This window comes from Somniosus microcephalus, unplaced genomic scaffold (genome assembly GCF_052327205.1).
Source record: "Somniosus microcephalus isolate GS21.2 unplaced genomic scaffold, FLI_Smic_1.0 unresolved_chr4, whole genome shotgun sequence".
Taxonomy (NCBI): Eukaryota; Metazoa; Chordata; class Chondrichthyes; order Squaliformes; family Somniosidae; genus Somniosus; species Somniosus microcephalus.
In genome coordinates, this window is record NW_028225182.1 from 5,600,066 (window position 1) to 5,625,641 (window position 25,576).

At 44.0% G+C, this 25,576-nt stretch overlaps 7 non-coding genes across 7 annotated transcripts; 5 read left to right on the top strand and 2 right to left on the bottom strand.

Moving 5' to 3' along the window:
* Positions 1-1,775: 1,775 nt before the first annotated feature.
* Positions 1,776-1,847, top strand: trnaw-cca (transfer RNA tryptophan (anticodon CCA)). The gene has a single exon. It is a non-coding gene; the product is annotated as a tRNA-Trp (tRNA).
* Positions 1,848-2,483: 636 nt separating this feature from the next.
* trnal-cag (transfer RNA leucine (anticodon CAG)) lies at positions 2,484-2,566 on the top strand. The gene has a single exon. It is a non-coding gene; the product is annotated as a tRNA-Leu (tRNA).
* A 2,371-nt stretch (positions 2,567-4,937) lies between these two features.
* On the bottom strand, positions 4,938-5,010 carry trnak-cuu (transfer RNA lysine (anticodon CUU)). Its single transcript has one exon. It is a non-coding gene; the product is annotated as a tRNA-Lys (tRNA).
* A 441-nt stretch (positions 5,011-5,451) lies between these two features.
* Positions 5,452-5,523, top strand: trnaw-cca (transfer RNA tryptophan (anticodon CCA)). Its single transcript has one exon. It is a non-coding gene; the product is annotated as a tRNA-Trp (tRNA).
* Positions 5,524-6,159: 636 nt separating this feature from the next.
* trnal-cag (transfer RNA leucine (anticodon CAG)) lies at positions 6,160-6,242 on the top strand. The gene has a single exon. It is a non-coding gene; the product is annotated as a tRNA-Leu (tRNA).
* A 2,371-nt stretch (positions 6,243-8,613) lies between these two features.
* On the bottom strand, positions 8,614-8,686 carry trnak-uuu (transfer RNA lysine (anticodon UUU)). The gene has a single exon. It is a non-coding gene; the product is annotated as a tRNA-Lys (tRNA).
* Positions 8,687-24,667: 15,981 nt separating this feature from the next.
* On the top strand, positions 24,668-24,740 carry trnav-uac (transfer RNA valine (anticodon UAC)). The gene has a single exon. It is a non-coding gene; the product is annotated as a tRNA-Val (tRNA).
* Positions 24,741-25,576: the final 836 nt, after the last annotated feature.

The window sequence follows — 25,576 nt, forward strand, 5'->3', positions numbered from 1 at the left end:
TGTCCTATGAGGAGAGATTGAGTAGATTGGGCCTATAATCTCTGGAGTTCAGAAGTACGAGATGTGTTGTCATTGAAAGGTACAATTTTCTTGGAGGGCTTGAAAGAATAGAAGCTGAGAGGTTGTTTCCCCTGGCTGGAGAGTCTAGAACTGGGGGGCAGAGTCTGAGGATTAGGGGCCGGCTATTTGAGACTCAGATGAGGAGACATTTCTTCACTCAGAGGCTTGTGATCTTTGCAATTCTCAACCTCAGAGGGCAGTGGATGCTCAGTCATTGAGTATATTCAAGGATTTGAGAGTCCTTTTACATAGAATACAGAAAGTTAACTTTTGTGAGCTCTTCCTTTATATTGAGCGCTGTCTCCTTCTTTAATCGTTGTCAGCTTTCGCTTGGCGGTTACTTCGCAGCACCAACTTCTTTGTAAGTTCGAACTCTGTCTCACCGCGGGCGCAGTCTGGGCTTTTTTCAATCCCCTTCAACACCGAAACACATTAAAGCAGTGATTTTAATTTAGTAGTGTGATATTTTTCGAGGCACCATTAAATGATTCAATAATTTATTCCTATCAGTGTTGCAGGCTGGGTTCGATTCACGGTTAGGGAAGAAATTTTGATATCACCGTTTCTTATTCATGAATGCGATGTAACTTTATTAAATTAATTACATGCATCTAATGTGAATAAATAAGAACTGCTTTAATCACCATTAATTAACCGGTAACTTTATTTTGCGGAATGAAAGACATAATAATATGGTTACTGAGGGACAGTCGAAACTTCATTCATTTATTTTGCTCTTTGCATCTCCTGAACTGTTAACCCATATCTCATTTTACACATTGCATTTCAGGAGAATGGTTTAAAATGTTCATTGCTTGAGAGAGCAGCGATCTGGGGCAACATTTGTAAAATTTAACGGGACCGGCTATTTCACAGAAAAAACCGATTCTCTCACATGATGTTTTCAGACCACACACTGACTGATCTTTGCTAGGCCCCAAGTGGATGATCTGACACTTGCCCGCGTTGAGCTCCATTATTCACTGGTCAGGGGAGATTTAATAGAGGTGATCAAAATTAAGGGGGAAACCGTTTCCACTGGCAGGAGTGTCAGCAGGGCTATGGGGGAAGAGCAGCGGAGTGGGACTGATTGGATAGCTCTTTCAAAGATGCAATATGAATTCCTCATTTTAACCTGCAATTGATAGATTTTAGTTAACCAACGGTATTAAGGGATCATTGAAGTCTGTGAGACACTTCATAACTGTTTCTATTATCATTAATCAACCCACAACATTTTGTTGCACACTGCAGGAATTGCTAACATGTATACCGGATGACAGTCAAACTTCAATAACTTTTTATAGAATCATAGAAAATCGCCTGAACCCCTGTGGTTAATGAAGGGAATTTTAATGGTTGAGTTCCGTATACACCTTGGAATTCTGGAAAACATGGTTTGTAGTTTGCAGAAACGGGGCTTAGATCTGCTGTTGTGAACCGAGGTAAAGCTGCAGGATCCTTGAATAATCTTTCACAATTCAACTGAAAGCAGCCGGAATGTGCAACTTTGAGAGGGGCTGTCTGCACGGTCAGGGCTGGAAACGGAAGTCAGCGAGCGAAACCGTAGTGTTCTGTGTGTGTGTACAACTGTACAGATTAACACAAATGTAACAGGACTTTGTTACATTGCATAACAAATGCGAATTGATCCATTTTTCTACGATTTAAATGAACATGATTTACAAAATGCTTCCGCCCGGTTTCGAACCGGGGACCTCGTGGCGCAACGGTAGCGCGTCTGACTCCAGATCAGAAGGCTGCGTGTTCAAATCACGTCGGGGTCAATGTTCTTCCGGGTAATTTAAGATTTATTGTTTTCTTTGCCGTTTCACAATAACCAGACTCTTGCTCCAAAGACTGTCTCACTCTTTCCCCAGTGTCAGGGAGAGAAGCGCCACAATTCCTCATTTATTTAATGTGACAAGACACAAGCACAGGTATTCGCTCAAAATCAACCTGCAGGTGGTCACACAGAATAAACAGAGCCAGAGAGACAGGCAGAATCGGGAAACACCGGCAAATACACGAGAGATATTGACAAGGTGAGAAAGCGCTTTGCGATCAAAAAATTGCCTGAATCCCTGTGGTTAATGAAAGGGCTTTTGATGCTTGATTTCCTTACACACCTTGGAATTCAGATGAACCTGGTTCATGGTTTGCAGAACAATTTAAACCCTTGGGTTAAATCCATTAATTATTCGCTTTTCCCCAGCTCCAGATCTCAGATTGTTACTGCCCAACCCTGGAGCTGCAAGATACCAGGGACCCAGGACAAACCACCCCATACACCGAGCACAAGTTCAGGAAAACCCCGGGGGAGATGATATGCCGGTCACTGAGCCTTCATCAGCATTCAACAAGCACCCGGACGGAAACGTTCTTCATGTGGAAGTGATGAGATGCAGAAGTTAACGGAGCAAGTCAGGATGGCCGAGCGGTCTAAGGAGCTGCGTTCAGGTCGCAGTCTCCTCTGGAGGCGTGGGTTCGAATCCCACTTCTGACAGTCTTTACTTTTAATTACCAAGCGGAACTCATTTATTTTCACACCACTGTAATGACATTGGGACATCCCTTAAAAGTGGGATTCAGCAGTTCACCTGCTCCATTCACATAGAAACATAGAAGATAGGAGCAGGAGTAGGCCATTCGGCCCCGCTCCGCCATTTAATGAGATCATGGCTGATCATCCACATTCAGTACCCTGTCCCTGCTTTCTCCCCATATCCCTTTATCTCTTTAGCCTTAAGAAATATATCTAACTCCTTCTTGAATATATTTAATGAATTGGCCTCAACTGCCTTCTGTGGTACAGAATTCAACAGGTTCACCACTCTCTGGGTGAAGAAATTCCTCCTCATCTCAGCCCTTAGTGGCTTACCCCTTATCCTTAGACTGTGACCGCTGGTTCTGGATTCCCGCACCATCGGGATCATTCTTCCTGCATCTAGTGTGTCTAGTCCTGTTAGAATTTTGTAAGTTTCAATGAGATCCCCTCTCGTTCTTTTAACTCTAGCGAATATAAGCCTAATCATCTCAATCTGTCTTCATACGTCATTCCTGCCATCCCATGTATCAGTCTGGTGAATCTTCGCTGCACTCCCTCCATGGCAAGAACATCCTTCCTCAGATAAGGTGACCAATGCTGCACACAATACTCTAGGTATGGTCTCACCAAGGCCTTGTACAAATGCAGCAAGACATCCTTGCTCCTGTACTCGAAAGCTCTCACTATAAAGGCCAACATTTGCCTTCTTAACCACCTGCTGCACCTGCATGCTTACCTTCAGCGATTGGTGCACACGGACACCCAGGTCTCATTGCAGTTCCCCTTTTCCCAATCTATTGACATTCTGATAATAAGCTGTCTTCCTGTTTTTGCCACCAAAGTTGATAACCTCACATTTATCCACATTATACTGCATCTGCCATGCTTCTGTTAATCACCTAACCTGTCCATATCATACTGGAGTTTCTCTGCATCCTCCTCACAGCACACATGCCCACCCAGCTTTGTGTCGTCTGCACACTTGGAGTTATTACATCTAGTTCAACCTTCTAGATCATTAATATATATTGTGAGTAGCTGGAGTCCTAGCACTTATCCCTGCCCTACCCCACTAGTAATTGCCTGCCACTTGGAAACAGACCCGTTTAGACATACTCTTTGCTTCCTGTCTGCCAACCAGTTCTCTATCTAAGTCTGTACCTTACTCCCAATCCCATGTGCTTTAACTTTGCACGCCAATCTCTTATGTGGGACCTTATCGAAAGCCTTCTGAAAGTCCAAATACACCACATCCACTGGTTCTCCCTTATCTATTCTACCAGTTACATCCTCAAAAAATTCTAACATTTCCATCTGACCTGGTACTGAAAGTGGAGACGGTTCCACAGTGTAGCAGTTATCACGTTTGCGGAATCATTTTGTTGGAACTTGCTCCTTCTGCTTGTCCAGGGGCGAGATTGCTCTCCTGTGTGTGGAAATAACAAATAAAACAAAAGAATTAGGAGCTGGAGTAGCCCATATATTGTGTAAAATGAGATATGGGTAACAGTTAACAGTTAACATGCAAAGCACAAAACTTGCTGACAAGGGTGGTGCTGTTGCTGTTTGGCGAACCGACCTCTACCTAGCGGAAGCTGTACGCCAACTCTCCAACACCTCCTCCTACCTCCGCCTGGACCATGACCCCACTACCGAATATCAAGTCACCATTTGCAAGACTGTCACTGAACTCGTATGAGAAGAGATTGAGTAAACTAGGCCTGCAATCTCTTGAATTCGGAAGAATGGGAGGGGATTTCATTAAGCATGCAAAATTATTACAGGGTTTGATCGGTTGGATGCTGGGAGAATGTTTCCCTTGGCTGGGGAGTCTAGAACCAGGGGCCACAGCCTCAGGCTAAAGGTTAGGCCATTCAGGACTGAGAGGAGAAGAAATTTCTTCACACAGAGGGTGGTGAATCTTTGGAATTTTCTACCCCAGATGGCTGTGGAGGCTCAGTCATTGGGTATGTTCAAAACAGAAGTCGGTAGATTTCTGTCTGGTAAGGGCATCAAGGGATATGGCGATAGGGCCGGTGAATGGATTTGAGGCAGGAGATCAGCCATGGTCTCATAGAATCCCCAGATTTGCTTAAAAATCTGTTCCATTATCTCTGACGAAAGGTGATCGACCTGAAACGTTAACTCTGTTTCTCTCTTCGCAGAAGCTGCCTGACCTGCTGAGTATCTCCAGCATTTTCTGTTTCAATTCAGATTTCCAGCATCTGCAGTATTTTCTCAGTTCGCATTTCTTTCATTGTGCAAAACAAGGTTATCGCTCAATTAATGACGCTTTGAAAGCAACATAAAAGTTTAACAAAATAAATACCGCCTAACGTGGGGCTCGAACCCACGACTCTGAAATTAAGAGTCTCATGCTCTACCGACTGAGCTAGCCGGGCCGGTCGAAACTGTATTTCATTGTCGCTGATTGCAGTCAGGCCCGGCCCGGTCACAACAGCATGTCTGAGCCGCGTTTCTGCAAACTACGAAACAAGTTCTCCAGAAGCCCAAGGCGTATAAGGAACTCAAGCAGCAAAATCCCTTTCATTAACCACAGGCAATTTTCTGATCGCAAAGCGCTTTAGTCCTTGTCAATATCTCTTGTCTATTTCCCGGAGATTCCCGATTCTGTCTTTCTCTCTGGCTCTGTTTATTGTGTCTGTGGCCACCTGCGGGTTGATTTTGAAGGAATACCTGTGTTTGTGTCTGCTTGGTACGTTAAACAAATGAGGGCATCAGGCGCTTCTGTGAATGACACTGAGGAATCAGGAGAAGGCAGGAGGAATGAAACAGTGTTTGTGGAACGTGTGTATATGAAAACAGCGCGGTTTATATTTTCGGACCTCGTGGCGCAACGGTAGCGCGTCTGACTCCAGATCAGAAGGCTGCGTGTTCAAATCACGTCGGGGTCAATGTTCTTCCGGGTAATTTAAGATTTATTGTTTTCTTTGCCGTTTCACAATAACCAGACTCTTGCTCCAAAGACTGTCTCACTCTTTCCCCAGTGTCAGGGAGAGAAGCGCCACAATTCCTCATTTATTTAATGTGACAAGACACAAGCACAGGTATTCGCTCAAAATCAACCTGCAGGTGGTCACACAGAATAAACAGAGCCAGAGAGACAGGCAGAATCGGGAAACACCGGCAAATACACGAGAGATATTGACAAGGTGAGAAAGCGCTTTGCGATCAAAAAATTGCCTGAATCCCTGTGGTTAATGAAAGGGCTTTTGATGCTTGATTTCCTTACACACCTTGGAATTCAGATGAACCTGGTTCATGGTTTGCAGAACAATTTAAACCCTTGGGTTAAATCCATTAATTATTCGCTTTTCCCCAGCTCCAGAGCTCAGATTGTTACTGCCCATCCCTGGAGCTGCAAGATACCAGGGACCCAGGACAAACCTCCCCATACACCGAGCACAAGTTCAGGAAAACCCCGGGGGAGATGATATGCCGGTCACTGAGCCTTCATCAGCATTCAACAAGCACCCGGACGGAAACGTTCTTCATGTGGAAGTGATGAGATGCAGAACTTAACGGAGCAAGTCAGGATGGCCGAGCGGTCTAAGGCGCTGCGTTCAGGTCGCAGTCTCCTCTGGAGGCGTGGGTTCGAATCCCACTTCTGACAGTCTTTACTTTTAATTACCAAGCGGAACTCATTTATTTTCACACCACTGTAATGACATTGGGACATCCCTGAAAAGTGGGATTCAGCAGTTCACCTGCTCCATTCACATAGAAACATAGAAGATAGGAGCAGGAGTAGGCCATTCGGCTCCGCTCCGCCATTTAATGAGATCATGGCTGATCATCCACATTCAGTACCCTGTCCCTGCTTTCTCCCCATATCCCTTTATCTCTTTAGCCTTAAGAAATATATCTAACTCCTTCTTGAATATGTTTAATGAATTGGCCTCAACTGCCTTCTGTGGTACAGAATTCAACAGGTACACCACTCTCTGGGTGAAGAAATTCCTCCTCATCTCAGCCCTTAGTGGCTTACCCCTTATCCTTAGACTGTGACCGCTGGTTCTGGATTCCCGCACCATCGGGATCATTCTTCCTGCATCTAGTGTGTCTAGTCCTGTTAGAATTTTGTAAGTTTCAATGAGATCCCCTCTCGTTCTTTTAACTCTAGCGAATATAAGCCTAATCATCTCAATCTGTCTTCATACGTCATTCCTGCCATCCCATGTATCAGTCTGGTGAATCTTCGCTGCACTCCCTCCATGGCAAGAACATCCTTCCTCAGATAAGGTGACCAAAGCTGCACACAATACTCTAGGTATGGTCTCACCAAGGCCTTGTATAAATGCAGCAAGACATCCTTGCTCCTGTACTCGAAACCTCTCACTATAAAGGCCAACATTTGCCTTCTTAACCACCTGCTGCACCTGCATGCTTACCTTCAGCGATTGGTGCACACGGACACCCAGGTCTCATTGCAGTTCCCCTTTTCCCAATCTATTGACATTCTGATAATAAGCTGTCTTCCTGTTTTTGCCACCAAAGTTGATAACCTCACATTTATCCACATTATACTGCATCTGCCATGCTTCTGTTAATCACCTAACCTGTCCATATCATACTGGAGTTTCTCTGCATCCTCCTCACAGCACACATGCCCACCCAGCTTTGTGTCGTCTGCACACTTGGAGTTATTACATCTAGTTCAACCTTCTAGATTATTAATATATATTGTGAGTAGCTGGAGTCCATCACTTATCCCTGCCCTACCCCACTAGTAATTGCCTGCCACTTGGAAACAGACCCGTTTAGACATACTCTTTGCTTCCTGTCTGCCAACCAGTTCTCTATCTAAGTCTGTACCTTACCCCCAATCCCATGTGCTTTAACTTTGCACGCCAATCTCTTATGTGGGACCTCATCGAAAGCCTTCTGAAAGTCCAAATACACCACATCCACTGGTTCTCCCTTATCTATTCCACCAGTTACATCCTCAAAAAATTCTAACATTTCCATCTGACCTGGTACTGAAAGTGGAGACGGTTCCACAATGTAGCAGTTATCACGTTTGCGGAATCATTTTGTTGGAACTTGCTCCTTCTGCTTGTCCAGGGGCGAAATTGCTCTCCTGTGTGTGGAAATAACAAATAAAACAAAAGAATTAGGAGCTGGAGTAGCCCATATATTGTGTAAAATGAGATATGGGTAACAGTTAACAGTTAACATGCAAAGCACAAAACTTGCTGACAAGGGTGGTGCTGTTGCTGTTTGGCGAACCGACCTCTACCTAGCGGAAGCTGTACGCCAACTCTCCAATACCTCCTCCTACCTCCGCCTGGACCATGACCCCACTACCGAATCTCAAGTCACCATTTGCAAGACTGTCACTGACCTCGTATGAGAAGAGATTGAGTAAACTAGGCCTGCAATCTCTTGAATTCGGAAGAATGGGAGGGGATCTCATTAAGCATGCAAAATTATTACAGGGTTTGATCGGTTGGATGCTGGGAGAATGTTTCCCTTGGCTGGGGAGTCTAGAACCAGGGGCCACAACCTCAGGATAAAGGTTAGGCCATTCAGGACTGAGAGGAGAAGAAATTTCTTCACACAGAGGGTGGTGAATCTTTGGAATTTTCTACCCCAGATGGCTGTGGAGGCTCAGTCATTGGGTATGTTCAAAACAGAAGTCGGTAGATTTCTGTCTGGTAAGGGCATCAAGGGATATGGCGATAGGGCCGGTGAATGGATTTGAGGCAGGAGATCAGCCATGGTCTCATAGAATCCCCTGCATTTGCTTAAAAATCTGTTCCATTATCTCTGACGAAAGGTTATCGACCTGAAACGTTAACTCTGTTTCTCTCTTCGCAGAAGCTGCCTGATCTGCTGAGTATCTCCAGCATTTTCTGTTTCAATTCAGATTTCCAGCATCTGCAGTATTTTCTCAGTTCGCATTTCTTTCATTGTGCAAAACAAGGTTATCGCTCAATTAATGACGCTTTGAAAGCAACATAAAAGTTTAACAAAATAAATACCGCCTAACGTGGGACTCGAACCCACGCCTCTGAAATTAAAAGTCTCATGCTCTACCGACTGAGCTAGCCGGGCCAGTTGAAACTATATTTCATTGTCGCTGATTGCAGTCAGGCCCGGCCCAGTCACAACAGCATGTCTGAGCCGCGTTTCTGCAAACTACGAAACAAGTTCTCCAGAAGACAAGGCGTATAAGGAACTCAAGCAGCAAAATCCCTTTCATTAACCACAGGGGTTCAGGCAATTTTCTGATCGCAAAGCGCTTTAGTCCTTGTCAATATCTCTTGTCTTTTTCCCGGAGATTCCCGATTCTGTCTTTCTCTCTGGCTCTGTTTATTGTGTCTGTGGCCACCTGCGGGTTGATTTTGAAGGAATACCTGTGTTTGTGTCTGCTTGGTACGTTGAACAAATGAGGGCATCAGGCGCTTCTGTGCATGACACTGAGGAATCAGGAGAAGGCAGGAGGAATGAAACAGTGTTTGTGGAACGTGTGTATATAAAAACAGCGCGGTTTGAAATGTAGGAGCTCGAAGCGCAACGGTAGCGCGTCTAACTCCGCATCAGAAGGCTGCGTGTTCAAATCACGTCGGGGTCAATGTTCTTCCGGGTAATTTCAGAATTATTGTTTTCTTTGCCGTTTCACAATAACCAGACACTTGCTCCAAAGACTGTCTCACTCTTTCCCCAGTGTCAGGGAGAGAGGCGCCACAATTCCTCATTTATTTAATGTGACAAGACACAAGCACAGGTATTCGCTCAAAATCAACCTGCAGGTGGTCACACAGAATAAACAGAGCCAGAGAGACAGGCAGAATCGGGAAACACCGGCAAATACACGAGAGATATTGACAAGGTGAGAAAGCGCTTTGCGATCAAAAAATTGCCTGAATCCCTGTGGTTAATGAAAGGGCTTTTGATGCTTGATTTCCATACACACCTTGGAATTCAGATGAACCTGGTTCATGGTTTGCAGAACAATTTAAACCCCTGGGTTAAATCCATTAATTACTCGCTTTTCCCCAGCTCCAGAGCTCAGATTGTTACTGCCCATCCCTGGAGCTGCAAGATACCAGGGACCCAGGACAAACCTTCCCATACACCGAGCACAAGTTCAGGAAAACCCCGGGGGAGATGATATCCCGGTCACTGAGCCTTCATCAGCATTGAACAAGCACCCGGACGGAAACGTTCTTCATGCGGAAGTGATGAGATGCAGAAATTAACTGGACGAGTCAGGATGGCCGAGCGGTCTAAGGCGCTGCTTTCAGTCTTTACTTCTAATTACCTAGCGGAACTCATTTAATTTCACACCACTGCAATGACATTGGGGCATCCCTTAAAAGTGGGATTCAGCAGTTCACCTGCTCCATTCACATAGAAACATAGAAGATAGGAGCAGGAGTAGGCCATTCGGCCCCTCGAGCCTGCTCCGCCATTTAATGAGATCATGGCTGATCATCCACATTCAGTACCCTGTCCCTGCTTTCTCCCCATATCCCTTTATCTCTTTAGCCTTAAGAAATATATCTAACTCCTTCTTGAATATATTTAATGAATTGGCCTCAACTGCCTTCTGTGGTACAGAATTCAACAGGTTCACCACTCTCTGGGTGAAGAAATTCCTCCTCATCTCAGCCCTTAGTGGCTTACCCCTTATCCTTAGACTGTGACCGCTGGTTCTGGATTCCCGCACCATCGGGATCATTCTTCCTGCATCTAGTGTGTCTAGTCCTGTTAGAATTTTGTAAGTTTCAATGAGATCCCCTCTCGTTCTTTTAACTCTAGCGAATATAAGCCTAATCATCTCAATCTGTCTTCATACGTCATTCCTGCCATCCCATGTATCAGTCTGGTGAATCTTCGCTGCACTCCCTCCATGGCAAGAACATCCTTCCTCAGATAAGGTGACCAAAGCTGCACACAATACTCAAGGTATGGTCTCACCAAGGCCTTGTACAAATGCAGCAAGACATCCTTGCTCCTGTACTCGAAACCTCTCACTATAAAGGCCAACATTTGCCTTCTTAACCACCTGCTGCACCTGCATACTTACCTTCAGCGATTGGTGCACACGGACACCCAGGTCTCATTGCAGTTCCCCTTTTCCCAATCTATTGACATTCTGATAATAAGCTGTCTTCCTGTTTTTGCCACCAAAGTTGATAACCTCACATTTATCCACATTATACTGCATCTGCCATGCTTCTGCTAAATCACCTGACCTGTCCATATCATACTGGAGTTTCTCTGCATCCTCCTCACAGCACACATGCCCACCCAGCTTTGTGTCATCTGCAAACTTGGAGTTATTACATCTAGTTCAACCTTCTAGATCATTAATATATATTGTGAGTAGCTGGAGTCCTAGCACTTATCCCTGCCCTACCCCACTAGTAATTGCCTGCCACTTGGAAACAGACCCGTTTAGACATACTCTTTGCTTCCTGTCTGCCCACCAGTTCTCTCTCTAAGTCTGTACCTTACCCCCAATCCCATGTGCTTTAACTTTGCACGCCAATCTCTTATGTGGGACCTTATCGAAAGCCTTCTGAAAGTCCAAATTCACCACATCCACTGGTTCTCCCTTATCTATTCTACCAGTTACATCCTCAAAAAAGTCTAACATTTCCATCTGACCTGGTACTGAAAGTGGAGACGGTTCCACAGTGTAGCAGTTATCACGTTTGCGGAATCATTTTGTTGGAACTTGCTCCTTCTGCTTGTCCAGGGGCGAGATTGCTCTCCTGTGTGTGGAAATAACAAATAAAACAAAAGAATTAGGAGCTGGAGTAGCCCATATATTGTGTAAAATGAGATATGGGTAACAGTTAACAGTTAACATGCAAAGCACAAAACTTGCTGACAAGGGTGGTGCTGTTGCTGTTTGGCGAACCGACCTCTACCTAGCGGAAGCTGTACGCCAACTCTCCAACACCTCCTCCTACCTCCGCCTGGACCATGACCCCACTACCGAATATCAAGTCACCATTTGCAAGACTGTCACTGACCTCGTATGAGAAGAGATTGAGTAAACTAGGCCTGCAATCTCTTGAATTCGGAAGAATGGGAGGGGATCTCATTAAGCATGCAAAATTATTACAGGGTTTGATCGGTTGGATGCTGGGAGAATGTTTCCCTTGGCTGGCGAGTCTAGAACCAGGGGCCACAGCCTCAGGATAAAGGTTAGGCCATTCAGGACTGAGAGGAGAAGAAATTTCTTCACACAGAGGGTGGTGAATCTTTGGAATTTTCTACCCCAGATGGCTGTGGAGGTCAAGTCATTGGGTATGTTCAAAGCAGAAGTCGGCAGATTTCTGTCTGGTAAGGGCATCAAGGGATATGGCGATAGGGCCGGTGAATGGATTTGAGGCAGGAGATCAGCCATGATCTCATAGAATCCCCTACATTTGCTTAAAAATCTGTTCCATTACCTCTTTTTTCCATTTCTGACGAAAGGTTATCGACCTGAAACGCTAACTCTGTTTCTCTCTTCGCAGAAGCTGCCTGACCTGCTGAGTATCTCCAGCATTTTCTGTTTCAATTCAGATTTCCAGCATCTGCAGTATTTTCTCAGTTCGCATTTCTTTCATTGTGCTAAACAAGGTTATCGCTCAATTAATGACGCTTTGAAAGCAACATAAAAGTTTAACAAAATAAATACCGGCTAACGTGGGGCTGGAACCCACGACTACTGAAATTAAGAGTCTCATGCTCTACCGACTGAGCTAGCCGGGCCGGTCGAAACTCTATTTCATTGTCGCTGATTGCAGTCAGGCCCGGCCCGGTCACAACAGCATGTCTGGGCCGCGTTTCTGGACACTACGAAACAAGTTCTCCAGAAGCCCAAGTCGTATAAGGAACTCAAGCAGCAAAATCCCTTTCATTAACCACAGGGGTTCAGGCAATTTTCTGATCGCAAAGTGCTTTAGTCCTTGTCAATATCTCTTGTCTATTTTCCGGAGATTCCCGATTCTGTCTTTCTCTCTGGCTCTGTTTATTGTGTCTGTGGCCACCTGCGGCTTGATTTTGAAGGAATACCTGTGTTTGTGTCTGCTTGTTACGTTAAACAAATGAGGGCATCAGGCGCTTCTGCGAATGACACTGAGGAATCAGGAGAAGGCAGGAGGAATGAAACAGTGTTTGTGGAACGTGTGTATATGAAAACAGCGCGTTTTATATTGTCGGAGCTCGTGGCGCAACGGTAGCGTGTCTGACTCCGCATCAGAAGGCCTGCGTTTTCAAATCACGTCGGGGTCACTGTTCCTTTGGGTAATTCCAGAATTATTCTTTTCTTTGCCGTTTCACAATAACCAGACACTTGCTCCAACGACTGTCTCACTCTTTCCCCAGTGTCAGGGAGAGAAGCGCCACAATTCCTCATTTATTTAATGTGACAAGACACAAGCACAGGTATTCGCTCAAAATCAACCTGCAGGTGGCCACACAGAATAAACAGAGCCAGAGAGACAGGCAGAATCGGGAAACACCGGCAAATAGACGAGAGATATTGACAAGGTGAGAAAGCGCTTTGCGATCAGAAAATTGCCTGAATCCCTGTGGTTAATGAAAGGGCTTTTGATGCTTGATTTCCTTACACACCTTGGAATTCAGGTGAACCTGGTTCATGGTTTGCAGAACAATTTAAACCTATGCGTTAAATCAGAGGGAAGGAAATTCGGCAGTTTAATGAGTTTGAAAGGAACATTATTGACTTGTGCAGTTCGGTCAGAGAAATGCCAGTGAAAGGAAATCATTGCAGAAAGAGCGATTCTGTAGTGTCACTTCTGTCTGAACAGTGCTTTCTCGATGCTCAATTAAGCAGAGGTTTCCATAGTGTAGCGGTTATCAAGTTCGATTCACACGCGAAATGTCCCCGTTTCGAGCCCGGACAGAAACATTATTTTTCTGTGAAATACATTTAACAGCTTTCTTGTGTCAGAAGCAACGAACAATTTAAAGCAGAATCCTAAAATACACAGTGCGTAAATTCTGATAGGGTATAAATCTTCGTCAATGAATAAACTTTCACAAATTATTAAAGTTAAATTACTCAACTTTCGACTGTCCCTTACTGTGAGCATTTCTTCCATTCTGCAAAACAACGCTTTCGGTTAATGAATGTTGATTACAACAATTAAACCACTAAACTACGAGAACACGCATTAAAGAGTTGATCGCAATTGCTGATATTTCTTATCTTTTTTCTGGTGTTTCTTCAGCTCTTGTTCCTTTTCAGCTCCTGACTGCGGATATTCCTCTGGTTAAACTTGCTTTCTCCCCATACACCTGGATCCCTTTAGCCTTAAGAAATATATCCAACTCCTTCTTGAATATATTTAATGAATTGGTTTCTACTGCCTTCTGTGGTAGAGAATTCCACAGGTTCACCACTCTCTGGGTGAAGAAATTCCTCCTCATGTCTGTCCTAAATGGCCTACCCCTTATCCTTAGACTGTGACCCCTGGTTCTGGAGTCCCCGACCATCAGGAACATCCTTCCTGCATCTAGTCTTTCCAGTACTGTCAGAATTTTATAAGTTCAATGAGATCCCCTCTCATTCTTCTAAACTCCAGCGAGTACGAGCCCAATCCTCCCAATCTCTCCTCATATGTCATTCCTGCCATCCCAGGTATCAGCCTGGTCAATATTCGCTGAACTCCTTCCATGGCAAGAACATCCTTCCTCAGATAAGGCGACCAAAACTGCACACAATACTCAAGATGTGGTCTCACCAAGGCCCTGTACAACTGCAGCAAGGCATCCTTGCTCCTGTACTCGAATCCTCTCGCTACGAAAGCCAACATACCATTTGCCTTCTTAACCGCCTGCTGCACCTGCATGCTTACCTTCAGCGACTGGTGCACAAGGACACCCAGGCTTGCGAACCGTGTGTGCCCCTGGGATCCATGGGCCTTTATGCAGGCGTATGCCAGCAGGCCCAGGGCAGCAAGAGACCGAAGCTCTGGAGACACCAGGTAAGTCGTATTGGTTTTTTGATTCAGAGGCGTTAGCCAGCGGCGAGTTTCCGATCGCATTTTCCAGGCCGATTGTATTTCAGGAGTCTGGTTTAAAATGCTCGTTGCTTATGTCACCAGGAATCTGGGGCAACTTTTGTTTAATTTAATGGGACCAGTTATTGCACGGGATAAAATTTTCTGGAACACATAATTTCTGCAGTTGTGGCCGAGCCAATGTTTTATCAAGGTTCATCATAACTTCCTTGCTTTTGTACTCTGCGCCTTTATTTATAAAGCCCCGGTTACTGTAAGCTTTTTAAATTGGTTTCTCAACCTGTCCTGCCACATTGAACGATTTGTGTACATACACCCCCAGGTATCTCTGTTCCTGCAACCACTTTGGAAATGTATCCTTTATTTTATATTGCCTCTCCTCATTCTTCCGACCAAAATGTATCAATTCGCACTTTTCTGTTTTTAACTTCATCTGCCACATGTCCGCCCATTCCACCAGCCGATCCATGTCCTCTTGAAGTCTATCACTATACTCCTCACTGCTCACTATACTTCCAAGTTTTGTATCATCTGCAAATTATGAAATTGTGCCCTGGACACCTAACTCCAAAGGATTAATATATGTCAAGAAGGGCCGTGGTCGTAGTACCGATCCCTGGGGAACACCAGTGTGTACATTCCTCCATTCAGAGAAACAACAGTTTAGCACTACTCTCTGTTTCCTGTCACTTCGCCAATTTGACATCCATGCTGCCACTGTCCATTTTATTCCATGGGCTTCAGATTTGCTGGCAAGCCTGTTACGTGGCACTTTATCAAATGCCTTTTGGAAGTCCATGTCCACCACATCAACTGCATATCACTCATCAACCCTCTCCTTCACCTCATCAAAAAATGCAATCAAGTTGGGAAAAGACGATTTGCGTTTAACAAATCCGAGCAGACTTTCCTTAATTAATCCACACTTGTCCAAGTGACTGGTCATTTTGTGCAGGGTTACCCTTTCTAAAAGCTTCCTCACTACCGACGTTAAGCTGACTGGCGTGTAGTTGCTGGGTTGAACCTTATACACTTTTTTCAACAAGGGTGTAACATTTGCGATTCTCCAGACGTCTGGCACCACCCCATATCCAATGAGTATTGGAAGATTATGGTCAGCACCTCCGTAATTCCCACCTTTACTCCCCTCAGCATCCTAGGATGCATTTCAACTGGTCCTGGTACAGCCAGCTTTCTAGTACCTCCTCTTTATCAATTTTTATCCCATCCAATATTCAACACAGCTCATTAACTGTAGCAGTGGGCCCGGGCGGCGCTTCAGTAGACAGTTCGAAAAGACAAAGTCACTGTCTCAGTCTTAAGTGCTCTGCTCATCAAGAACAACCACACAAACAAAATGGTTTTAAAATGCTTACCTCTTATCTCCAGTCAAATTTATCAGCTCGCTAGGTTGGCATGATTCTTGCTTCGGGGTTATTGGATGAAACTTGCGAGGGATCCCGGACGAGCCCTTATTTTGCCCGCGAATTATGAACTTGCTGTTCGAACTTTTGCAAAAAAAAACACTGGCTTTGATACACAGCTTTTCACGAACTCAGGACGTCCCAAAGCGCTTTAAGCCCATTGAAGTCCCTTTGAAGTATTGTAATGTGGGGAAAGATGTGCCCAAATCACCCCCGCATTAATCTCAACTCTTTGGGAAGGAGTTCGGTGCAAAGACTCAGGCGCCTCAATGATGTGGACTTTCTTTGAATGAGTTCTGCTTGTAACTGCACTCGAGCTTGAAACATTTCCCGGGCTTACATCTCACGGGAGCAGAGTGTGGTTGCTGTGTAGCGGTTAGCATGTGGGTGACGAGCTTGGGGTTGAGACGCGTCGCTTTCAATCTATGAAATTTCACCAAGGCCCAGAGAAAAGAAATGCTGAATGGAACAGTCCCTGTGAGCGATGGATTGAAGGGGACGGCGCTCCGAGCACAGCTGGAGAACGCGCAGTGCAGCAAAAGTGTTCGCAGCATTATATGTCAGATTTATTAATCCCGCAATAATTAGACATGTAATTAACAACAGCTCTTAAACAAATCTTTGCGAATTTTAGCCGAGGAACTCCAACACGTTATAGTTCCGAGTTCGATATACAAGTTAATCAAACCTTTATCGAATTCTAAAGTATCTGTTCCAAACATTTGATATCTTTTCCTTACCTCTACTACGTGACAATTTGCACGTTTAATAGTGTAACCTAACACAACTGCCCACCTTCTGATGGAAGGTTTTGCGACCGGAAACGTTAAATCTGCTTCTCTCCACAGCTGCTGCCTGACCTGTTGAGTGTTTCCAGCACTTTCGATTTTTATTACCCGACCTTGTTACCAGAGTATCACTTCCCTTATCTCCTTACCACACTCCTTCCTGACATGTAGCATTGTCCGACAAACAGGCTCCATTCGCGCAACGGGATGTTCTGCTTCAGGCATTCATTGGAACTATAAGGGGAACCAGTGGAGGCAGCATATTTGGATTTCCAAAAGGCATTCGATAAGGAAACACGTAAAAGCTTGTTACACAAGATAAGGGCTCATGGGACAGGAGGTAATGTATTAGCAAGAATAGAGGATTGGTTAACGGACAGAAAATAGAGAGCAGGAATTATCGGGTGATTTTCAGATTGGCAGGCTGTAAGTAGTGAGGTGCCGCAAGGATCAAGTGCGCATGCTTCAGCTATTTACAGTCTATATTACTGACTTAGATGAAGGGACAGAGTGTAATGTATCCAAGTTTCCTGATGATCCAAAGCTAGGTGGGAAAGTAAGTTGTGAGAAGGACACAAAGAGCCTACAATGGGATATAGACAGATTAAGTGAGTGGGCGGGCAATAAGGTGGCAGAAGGAATATAATGTAGGGAAATGTGAGGTTATTCACTTTGGTAGGAAGAATAGACAGACATAATATTTTTAATGGTGCAAAGCTATTAATTCTTTCGTTCTGCAAATGAAAGTTATGGGGTAAGTAATGGTAATTTATACAATTCTAATTTTTTCAAATCAGCTGAATGTAGCCAATTTCATCAGGTTGTGATTTAAAATCTGTGTTATAAAAGTCACTTTCCTGACCAGGCATCGAAACCGTGTGACGGAGGTGAAAGGACTGGTTTTCTGAATCATTTAAAGGTGATCGCTATGAGCAGCATAGGTTTAAAATTACGGCTACAATTTGTTTCGGTGTAGAAGAAGGGGATTGAATATGACAATAAAATCACCATGCAACGCCCGCGGTGAGAAAGAGGTCGAGCATACAATTAAGTTGAGACTGCGAAGTTACCGCTGAGCTAAACCTTGACGCCGATCAAAGAATGAGACACCGCTCAATATAAAGGATGAGTTCACAAACATCAGGCACAGTGCAGTCTGGTCAACGTCAAGCCTCTCTTTCTTATTCAGAGACATGAATGGGAGTCAGACGCCACAAACTTTAATTAAAGGCACAGATACGAGTAACACTTCCAAATCTTTTCACTGTAAAATTATTTCACTTTATTTAATGGCTGACTGCATTGAATCTGAAAGTGATCACCATGAGATTTTATGTTCGCTGCTGATGCGCTTGGCCGTGGTTTCCGTAGTGCAGCGGCTATCATGTTCGCCTTGCTACAACAACAGTTCTCAAATCGAACCCGGGTGGATATGTTCGAGTGGAACATTTTTATTCTCTGCAATAACCGGTCCGGTTATATTGAACAAAATTTGTCCCAGATTCCTGATGTCGTAAGTAATGAACATTTTAAACCAGCCTCCTAAAATACGATGGGCCTTGAAATTGCGATCGGAGGTTTTTCGCCGGCTTACGCCTCCGAACTGAGAAACAAATCCCAATTAACTGGTGTCTCCGGAGCTTCGCACTCTTGGGCCTGCTGGCGGACGCCTGCATAAAGTCCCACGGATACCATTGGCGCTCACGGTTCGGCATCATCCGTTGGCCAGGCCAACCAATCACACAGGGGATTCCTACGATGCTGTATGTACGGAATCCCATAAGCATAATAGAAATCTCCAAATAAATAACATTTCACACCACGGAAGTAAGAATAATTGGTCACATGTTCAAAATAAATGAATTTAATTATGCATTCAATGGTCTCATTCTGTGCCGTTATGACTCCTCTCTGCCCCACACAACAGTGAGAGGGAAAGAGAGGGAGAGCACGATTCCAACGAGGAACAGGTGCAGGAAGTTTTTATACAGTTATTCATATGCCAGTAAATCTTTTAAAATTATTTCACTTGAACTTTTCCAGTTCAACTTTTCCAAGGAGCATTTCAAGGAGCTGGGAAGAAGTTAAAAAATTGGGGTTGTAATAAAAAAAAATAAAGCCTCCCCGTCGGGGAATTGAACCCCGGTCTCCCACGTGACAGGCGGGGATACTCACCACTATACTAACGAGGAACTGAAAAACAGAGTGTTTGCTCAGAACTAGAATTGACCTGTGAACAGAGTGAGAAAGAGACAGAAGAGATAGACAGACAGAGAGAGAGACAGGGACAAAGAGAGAGGCAGAGACAAAGAGAGAGAGACAGATAGAGACTAAGAAAGAGAGACACGCACAAAGAGAGTGTGGTCCCAGGGATGAGTTGACTTCAATATAATTGCAAAATACTGCGGATGCTGGAAATCTGAAATAACAACAGAAAATACTGGAAATACTCAGCAGGCCAGGCAGCATCCGTGGTGAGAGAAACAGAGTTAACGTTTCAGGTCTGGGACCCTTCATTAGAACTGGAAAAAGTTGGAGATGTAACAGATATTAAGCAGGTGCAGAGACAGGGGGCGGGGTTAGGAGGGGAGGAAGAAATAGAAAGAGCATCTTGTACTTTTGTAAGAGGCAGGAAAGATAAAATGTTGCAAATGGGAATGGCAAAAATCATGCTGCATGAAAAATGGGGGCAGGGATAATTATGTGAAATTGTTGAACTCAATGTTGATTCCGGCAGGCTGCAAAGTGCCCAATCGAAAGATGAGGTGCTGTTCCTCGAGCTTACGTTGAGCTTCATTGGAACAATGCAATAGCCCGAGGACAGAGAGATCAGAGTGGGAGTGAAGCGGTGAATTAAAGTGACATGCGACCAGAAGCTCAGGGTCACCCGTACGGACTGAGTGGAGGTGTTCTGCAAAGCAGTCGCCCAATCTGCATTTGGTCTCCCCAATGTAGAGGAGACCGTATCGTGAGCAGCGAATACAGTATATTAAATTGCAAGAAGTACAAGTAAATCGCTGTTTTAGTTATTTTGAGAGACTGAGAAGCTGGAATTGTTATCTGCAGAAGGTTAAGAGGAAATTTAATTGAGGTTTTTAAATTTACAAGATGTTTTGATAAGAGTAAATAAGGAGAATCTGTTTCCAGTGGCAGGAGGGTCGGTAACTGGAGGACACCGATTGAACCTAACCGGCAAAGGTACCAGAGGGGAGATGAGGAGTTTTTTTTTACCGCAGCCAGTTGTTGTGATCGGGAATGCACTGCCTGAAAGGGCGGTGGAGCAGACGCAATAGTAACTTTCAAAGAGAATTGAATAAATAATTGTAAAGGAGAAATTTGCAGGACTATGAGGAAAAGCAGGGGAGTGGGACTATTTGAAGAGCTCTTTCAAAGTGCCAGTGCAGACTCAATGGGCTGCATGGCCTCCTTCTGTGCCATATCAATCTATGATTCTATGAATCTATGATTTAAAATTCAAATTGAATGTTTTGAAATATAAATGTAACATTTTTAAACATAACAAAATTTACCTAAACGAATTTTAAATGTAAGTGTATGTTTATATCACTTTTAAAACATATTTTAATATTGATTTTAACCCTTACAATGGTAAAAGAAGGCCTTTCGCCTGATATTACCAGGTGTAAGGGTTTCGTGGGCATTCGCTGGGCAGTAGTTAGCCCAATTCTGTGACAGTAAAAGTGATGTTGCAGCGGATGCGGTGGATGTGTCCAAGCGAAACTTGACAGACCGCAATTTCTGGCCGTGCGGATACCTGGCACTTGTGTAGTCATTCTGAAGGCATACAATAGCCTATGCTGTGCATTCGCTGTCGGAAGCACCGTAAAATCCGGGCCATGGTGTAAAATGAGATCTGCATAACAGTTCATCACATAGAAAGCTCAATATATGTTAATGAAGTATCATTAGCATTTATGTCATTCTATGAACTAAGATTATCGTTTAATTAATAATAATTAAAACAATTTTCCAGGTTAGCTGCGTGTTAGAGTTGAAGCAAAATTAGTTTAATTTAATAAATAACTGTTATAAAAATGATTTCCCTGACCGGGCATTGAACCCGGGCAGTAAGAGTGCCGAATTCTGATCATGCGACTATTTGTGATCACTGAAGTAAAGTGACGCAATAACTGTAATTAGAATGAATCAATCTGTATTAGATACAAATTAATTTTGCGTGTTTACATGTAAAAGCATTTCATGACTCGGCGGCTTACAGATCTATTTACAATGTATCTGAAAAAGTTTGTCATTTATTGGGGTGCATCCATCTTCATTCGAAACCTTATTAAAGTGCTCCAGCCTCTTCTACTTCCCTCAGACCGGCTGTACAACAGCCACAGTCTCACACGGTGCACTGGCATCTTCCAGTTCTATATATGTAGGTAGAGAATTAATGACGAAAGGTCATCGACCTAAAGGTTACACATACATGTAAAAATACTTGAGTCAGTTGTATATTTATTTTCTTTACTTTTATAACATACTTCAGGATATTAATATATAAATACCTGTGTTTGAAACTGTGATTCTTCTAAATGGATTTTGGGTGTATCATTGCGCTGGTGATGAATAAATGTGAATGTATCTGTGTGTTATTGATCAATGTATTTGTGTGTATCGGTGTTCCGAATAAGGTCATTTGCGTGTAATTTAAAAGTAAGACAGAAATAAATAGCCAGAACATATTTTTGAATGAGACAGATTCACCCAAATCAATGAATAAATAATACCGATACATGTAAATATTGGATAAGCAACTGAAGGAATAAAATGTGCAGGGCTATGGGGAGAGGGTGGGGAAGTGGGACTAGCTGAAGGGCTCTTGCAGAGAGCCGGCATGGGCTGGACGGGCCGAATGGCCTCTTTCTATGCTGTATCCATTCTCTGATTCTATGATGCAGACCTTTAAGTGGTGAAAGGCGACAACAGTGGCTCACCACCACCCCAGGGATGGGCAATAAATGCTGGCCTTGCCAGCGAGACCTACATCACTTGAACCAATATAAAAAACACATCTAATACAAGTTCTCATTGTTGTGAGATAACAATTAATATGTTAATTATCCAAACACATATGAGCTGCAAAGGAACCGTGACCCCGACATAATTTGAATAGGCAGCTTCTGGATCTGCAGTCAGGTGCACTACCGTTGCGACATGAGGTCTAGACAGCGCCCTAATCATATTCAGGTTGATATCTATATATATATACAGGAATCATAGCTGGTCCCTGGTGGTCGACTGGAACTCATCCGGTTACGATTCTTAATCAAGGAATTCAGCGTGACAAAAGATTGTATAAAGCACTGTATAAAAGTAAATCTAGCCTGTGAGATGAGTAATAATTGCTTGAATCACCGTTAATAAGCCCAGTACATTCTGTTACAGATTTAGTTTATAGACACTCTTTCTGGGGCACTTGTTCCGGGTTTAATATTACAAACTGGGTGACATCGCTGATCGCGTTGAGGCAGGGGGAGGCTGAGCGGCCCCAATGTGTGGGTGTGGAAGAGAACACATTAGGGGTGTGCGGGGGGAATCAGTGACATTTTTTGAAAAGGGCAGCGGAGAAGAGGGACTGAGAGCTTTCAGTGTGGGACAGTAGTTGTTTAAAGTGAGGCAACACATTGCCGATCAGCACAGAGGGAGGTCATTGAGTCAGGTCCCCTCTGCTGCTACTATAGAGCCGGGGGTGTCCGCAGAGAAGCGGTTGTCACGTTCGAGGTTTGGCGAACAACCAGAGGTGAATTTATCCTCCTGTCAAAAGGGGCACAGCGGCTTCTCCCTTGTTCTTTAATTGCCCTTTATTTCACTTCACTGAATAGATAACTTCGAGTGAGAGAAAACTGATCCACAGTGAGAGCCATTTCATCTTTTGTTCTCTTTTAAACACTGGAATCTCCGAATCGCTGAATTTCAGAGATGTAATCCATTAATCTGCAGGGTGGCAGTCAGTAAGAAATCGTTTCTGTCTCGGTCCGGGAGAGGAGATGGCTTCAGGTTGAAGAATGCCGATACTGGCGATAGATATTTGTTGGGTAAGGGTATTCAAGATTACGGAACAAAAGCGGATTGATGGAGTGAAGATACAGATCAGCTCGGATCTAATTGAATGGTGCAACAGGCTCGAGGGGCTGAATGGCATCCTCCTGTTCCTATGGAGTCACTGCAATGCAATGCACCCGAGTGCTGGAGGGTTTCCGGTGTGTAATGGTTATCGCATTCCGCTAACGCACGAAAACTCAACGGTTCGAAAGTGGGTAGAGGCAATTTAATGCCCTTTACCCATTCAAGTTTAGTGAATATGAAAACTGGAATAATTTGCATGCTTGGTTCAGTATAAATAAAATACGCATTGACAGGCGAATTATGCCATTCAAATGGCAGCGTTACAGTGAGTGAAGTAATTCTCAATGATATTTCCCATATAGGACACAGTTTTGGTTGCAGTACTGTAAGCAGGTATTGGGGAAAGCTTGCGCTGATTTAGGGAATCTGCCACTCGCGTGTCGCTATTTGACGGGCTGGGCCTTATTTTATTTAAAAATTGAGTCTGGGGACTTTCTCATTGAGAATGTGGAAAGCAGAACAACACAGATTAATAGGAAAACACAAGATCAGCTACAGGATTCAAAGTGCAGTTTCAATCGGTCTGTCTGTGTGTCTTTTCAATGAGAAACAAAGAATGCGCCTCACTAAAAATGTCCCCACCCTGTTATGATTCAGGAAACTGCACAGCGATATAGAGAAGAGGAAGAGAGAAGCGAAAAATACTGCTCCACGGAGAACTAATGCCGGGACTCCTCTGCTGCGCCTGGAGCGGCCTCCTGCAGCCCGGATACATTAACATCCTAACAGCTCATTAACTGTAGGAGTGGGACCGGGCGGCGCTTCAGAAGACGTGTCGAAAAGGCAATCTCACTGTCTCGGTCTCCAGTGCTCTGCTCATCAAGAATAGCCGCACACACAAAATGGTTTTACAATGGTTAGCTCTTCACCTGGCTAGGTTTGAACCGGCGTTCTCGGCATTCGATTTTCGCTTCGGTGTTTGTTTAAATTTCCGAGAAGCCCACGGTTCAAATCCCAAAGGAGCGCTCGTGTCGCCGGCCACTATTCAACTTGCAGTTGAATCTTTTGCAATCACCATTAAATAACCGATTACCATAATTTACAGAATGCAACAAAGGCGAAACACACTTCAACAACGCATTTTGCACTTTGTAAGTAATCAACTGTTAACCATATCTCATTTTACACATTGTATTTTAGGAATCACGATTAAATTGTTAATTGCTTATGAAAGCTGAAATTTGACGCAACTTTTGTTAAAGCCAACAGGATCGGTCACTGCATATAATGAAATCCTGGCGAATATCGTATATCTGACCGGGCTCGAACCACAGGTATTTCACGTGTGAAGCGAAATGGATAACCGGTACACTACGGCAGCCGCTGCGGCGTAACCCACCGAGAATAGAATCAGTAGTGAACAAAATATTGCCCGGTGCGCATTTTCAGATTCAATGCAGTCAGCTTTTTCATCAATGAAAGAAGTTTTCAGTGAAACGATTTGGAAGTATGTGTTACTCGTATTTGTAGCTTTAATAAAAGTTTGTGACGTCTGACTCCCGCTCATGTCTCTTCTTCCTCTGTTGAATAAGAAAGGAGGGGCTGACGTTGACCAGACTGCACTGCGCCTGATATTTGTGAGCTCATCCTTTATATTGACTGATGTTGTTTCAGCTGAACCAATCAGCACAGAGAGGCTTTACTGGTCAGTTCCCCTCTGTTGACGATGTGTACCCAGCGGTTCCCGTAGTGTAGTGGTTATCACGTTTGCTTTACACGCGAAAGGTTCCTGGTTTGAGCCTGGGCGGGAACATTGTGTTTAATGCTGCTGTGGATGAACAACCAGCGGGTTTATTTTAAGTGACAAAAGAAAATTATTGCAAATGCTGGGAATCGCAAATAGAAAATGAAAATGGTGGAAATTCTTAAGAGGTCAAGCAGTATATGTGGATAAAGAAACAGAGTGAACGTTTCAATTCGATTACACTTCTGTTAGAATTGGGAAACGTGAGAGATGTATGGCTAGTTTATTCTCCTGTCAATAGGGCTACAGCGGCTTCTCCCTTGTTCTTTATTTAACTTCACCAATCAGATACGTCTGAGTGAGAGAAAACTGATCCACAGTGAGGTCCATTTCATCTTTTGTTCCCTTTTAAACCCTGGAATCCCCGAATCCCTGAAGTTCAGAAATGTAATTCATTGATCTGCAGGGTGGCCTTCAGTAAGAAGCCTTTTCTGTCTGGATCCGGGAGTGCAGCTGGAGTCAGGCTGAAGATTGCCGCTGCTGTTGATAGATTATTGTTGGGTAAGGTTATTACGGGTTACAGAAACAAAGCGGGTAGATGAAATGATGAAACAGATCAACCCTGATCTAATTGAATGGCGCAACAGGATCGAGGGGCTGAATGGCCTCCTCCTGTTCCTATTGAGGCGCTGCAATGCAATGCACCCAAGTGTTGGAGGTTTTCCGGTGTGTACTGGTGATCGCTTTACGAAAACTCAACGGTTCGAAAGTGGGTAGAGGCAATTTAAGGTATTTTCTCCATTCAAGTTTAGTAAATATGACAACTGGAATAATTTCATGTTTGGTTCAATATAAATAAAACGCGCATTGTCAGGCGAATTATGAAGTAATTCTCAATGATATTT